The sequence below is a fragment of the Schistosoma mansoni genome, chromosome 4, assembly GCF_000237925.1.
Source record: "Schistosoma mansoni strain Puerto Rico chromosome 4, complete genome".
Classification (NCBI taxonomy): Eukaryota; Metazoa; Platyhelminthes; class Trematoda; order Strigeidida; family Schistosomatidae; genus Schistosoma; species Schistosoma mansoni.
In genome coordinates, this window is record NC_031498.1 from 9,631,624 (window position 1) to 9,635,746 (window position 4,123).

At 36.5% G+C, this 4,123-nt stretch overlaps 1 protein-coding gene and 1 non-coding gene across 2 annotated transcripts in view; both read right to left on the reverse strand.

Annotated features, from left to right (window-relative positions):
* Positions 1–4,123, reverse strand: part of Smp_158350 (hypothetical protein) — a gene marked incomplete at its 5' end in the record, with an annotated part of 15,420 nt that overhangs the window by 5,092 nt on the left and 6,205 nt on the right. The gene's annotated exons all lie outside the window — the stretch shown is intronic.
* On the reverse strand, positions 3,646–3,711 carry Smp_tRNA_00650_Gln_TTG.1.1. Its single transcript has one exon. It is a non-coding gene (tRNA).

The window sequence follows — 4,123 nt, forward strand, 5'->3', positions numbered from 1 at the left end:
CTCAATTTTATTTTGACAGACATTCCACTTCTGATCGATGTTACATACTACTTATTTCTGTTAACGTAAGTAGCATACACCACAATATTTCATTTTTTATCTAGTCATGATTTAAATATATAATTCAGTTATAATTAGTTTAAGGATTTTAAAAATTGTTCTCTATTTAGGACAAAATTCATCATAATTATTAGTAAATTACTTAAAGCTATAATTATGTATAATTTATTCAAAGTTAAAAGCAAGTGGAAACATGGATAAAATCTGTGTGATTTATCGTGTATTTCCATTGACTTACTGTGTCTTGCGCATAATCCGAACCGCCAAGATCTATGCCATATTTAACATCAGCTTTCCATGTTGCAGTCAGATGTAGTTTAGTTAAAAATACTTTTAAAAAGTCCTAACAAAAAGTAAATAAACAAATAAAGGACAAATTAAGAAAGAAGGTGGATATTATTTGAAATTATTAGTATAAGAGATTTGTAAAGATAGTTCCATCTTGTGGTTTATATTACCGACTATATTTTATTTAAGTAACTATCGAAAACCAGATTGCATTAGGCCATTGGCTTATTCTCTAGTTAGGTCATGGATGGTCGCCGTTGAGGAGTCTCATGATAATATCATGAAACAACTATTTAGTACTTTTTCACTTTTGACTGGTTGCTTAATTAAAGTTAGTTGGTAGTATGAATTATTTAGAGTTATCAGTATAGGGAGCTCATAGGGATGGTTGAATTTTGTAGTTAATTTAACGGACTGACTTTAGATAGCCATAAAAAACCGAGCACAGCTGTACAACTGTTTCGTTCCAACATGTTGCTTTTCAGCAATGTGCATCCAAGGCACAACTGGGGATCACTTCCTGAGTCTTTAGGTTTCACAGCCAGAACTTAAATTTTGGATGAGTGCGTCGGAAATTCATGTTTTATATATCTAACTTCAGTCAATTCATTATAATGTGAAATCAATTTTACTTATGAACGAATTATTTTAGTTTACTTATTGCTACATGATTTATACTTATTTATTTACTACTAGGCACAAAAATGTATACTCTGCAGGTTTCATTCTTATCTGTTACCCTTATTTTCTTGATTATTGTTGAATATCCAAATTATTTTTTATAAATATCTAGTTCAAAGCGGTTGTTCAGTACTCTTAGGTTTCAGTTGGCTGTTTGGTTAAGGCCAACCTACGACGTAAAATGTTTCAAAGTTAGTTTGATCTTGCTTTCTTTGATACTAGTTGGATGTTGGCGGTACAGAAACTTGGTCAAAGCGTGTTTTAGAAAAGATCACGCTAGAGTGAGCTGAACGGTTCATTTTGAACTAGTAAGCGCTAGTGGATGAACCGAAAAAACTCTAGAATATTCTTGTGTGGCGTTTATCTATACATTGACATTTTCTTACGATATTAATCTAGCTGAACCTGCTGTTTCACTTTCGTAGGAGAGTCCAAAAATGTTGATCGTCGAAGGCTCTAGAATCCCGAAAACTCCAGGAAATGTTTTGTCTGATCAGCGACGAATAGAAGAGTCTACAAAATATCCAGAAATTGAGGGATTACGTATCACATTTTTGATTGGATAAATACCCATATCGTCCCTATATTTCTTATGATCCCAAGAAGCCTTAGAAGACCAAGGTCACACAGAGCTCCATAAATACGCTCGATTTTCTGTACAAAACTAACCTTGGGATAAGGCTTTTACTCACATTTCGTACTTTTTCTCTATTGTTCAGAGTTGAATTGTAGAGGTAGTTTTAGGCTATCAGGAAACGTCTAGGAAGCCAGGATTAAGCATTCGAGCATCAGACTTATCGGATTTGAAATATATTTACGTTATGTTCAAGTTGCGTTTTGATTTGATCAGTCGAGTGAAGTAAGGTGTCCGACAATACTATACCGAAGAAGAAGAGTTAACACTAGAGCATCATTGAGAACCTGAGAGTACTGATCAAGTCCTGTGTCCCAGATATCTACGAAGATGATTTATATTTAAACATCCACGCACAAAATCGAAAAAGGGTGTCGTGTGTAAAAAAAAAGCCCAGAGCGTAAATCTTCATGTACAATAATATTCGAACAAAAAGTATTTCTTAACATACTGACTTAGTTAGGAAACTTATCTGTTGGTTAACAGGATTATAATTTCACTTGAAACGCTGTATGGTTTGATTGTTCTGGTGGGTGTTGTTGTTAGTTTATCTATGTTATTATTGTTTAGAACATTTTATTATAAAAAGAGTGGAAAAGAAGTCTTGGTTGTTACAATTAAAACAAGTGACTCCCTAATTATTTATTCTGTAATGCATCCGAGTCACTTATAGGGCCTTACAATGACTCCAAATTTACGGTTGTATTCTTTAAAACTTAGAATGTTACAGAGAGATTTTATTATTAAGAAACTAGTTTATCACGAGCTAAATAGTAAGAAAAAATCAAACTGTGTCCAACATTTCTTATTAGTTAAGTGATTCTACCACCCAAGTTGTTGCAGAATTTGGGTGGTTGATGCCTCATCAATACCCATTTTCAAGATGATAACAGTAAGAAAATAACAAAATTTCAGAAACGACAAGGGGATAATAAATTTATAAGTTTTTACTAGAAAAATTAAAGTGGTAAACATAAAAAAGAAGTAAATTTATTCAAACATATGAACATTGGTACAAGGAGGCACAAAATATATATGCGCCACACAAGTCATTCAGTTTGTGTGTGGGCTGAAATACTGCCCAGGTGCCCAAACCGAAGCAGGTGGCTTTCTTAGGGGCCACACACCGAGCCTTTGACCCAGAGGTCCAATCCACAAGGCAGTTTATCCAGTTGAGACTGAGATGCAGTCTCATAGTAGCCGCTGACCAACATTGGGTTTATACTACATTTGTTCCTTCAGGATACTGGGACTCATGTGCACCATTGATTTAGAATCTCGGTCTTCCAACTCCCCTAGTAGGATCGTCCATGTCCACGAACCTGGTAAAGGCATCGGACATCCGTTTTTCCTCCTCTCAATTTCGTAAAAAACACCCCTGCTGTGAGAACTTCCTTAGTAGTAACTGTGTATGCATGGCCTTAGGAGAGCATTTCGAGAGGGAGAGCGAACTTTCCCCACCCTCAGCTATACTAGGGCACTTAAAATAAAATTGACAAGATTACTTTTATGTGCAGTTAGCTCCCTTGGCGAACAAATACCAAGTTAGGTTAAGGACTATGCTATTCCCCAAAAAGCATTCCGTTAATATAAAAAATGGTAGGATTCATGATACTTTCATAAAACTGCAGGTCTATAGCCCTTGTCAAGCAGTTCTCAGTTACTGTCATCAAGAGGTGAGAGTTTCCGAGTACGTTTCGCTGGAGGACGATGTAATTTTTTATGGATTTTGATATCAGAATTCATAAATCGGTAGTTTTATTAATTCCTATTAGAATAAATCATTAGAAATCATATGTAGTAAACGGTAAAGTTTGTTGGGTAGGCCGATTTTATCTACAGAAAGGGATAATTAATCAAAGCCTATAAACATAAGTGGCTACTTAGCAGAGATGGATAGTGGCTAGCGGTGGAATCCAGGACGCGCGTTTCGTCCTATTTGGGACTCGTCGGCTGGATGTACCTGCATCTCAGAGTTGATGTTCACTCTGGGACTCGAACCCAGTACCCTCGCTTCAAACGCCATCGCGTTATCCACTCGGCCACTGAGTCCTGATAGCCACTTGCTTGTGCGATGGGGTGAAGTTTAAATTCACTTCGTATTACTTGTTTGGATCTTCCCATCGATTTTGTTAGGACTGCATCTGGTCAGTCTCTATTTGGCATATGTGCATACTGTGCGTATTGCCTCGATATACCTTAATTCACAAGCATCGGTTAGCAGAGATGGATAGTGGCTAGCAGTGGAATCCAGGACGCGCGTTTCGTCCTATTTGGCACTCATCAGTTGGATGTACCTGCATACCAATTCTTATTCAAACTTCAGTCTATAAAAATATCCTCTACAGTGCAAGTCTTCTTCTATTTTACACGATTAACAGGCTGATTTTTAAGCATCCTATACGCCGCGTACAATTGCTACATCTGCAGCCTACGGATGGCGACGAAAAAAATTTCCCC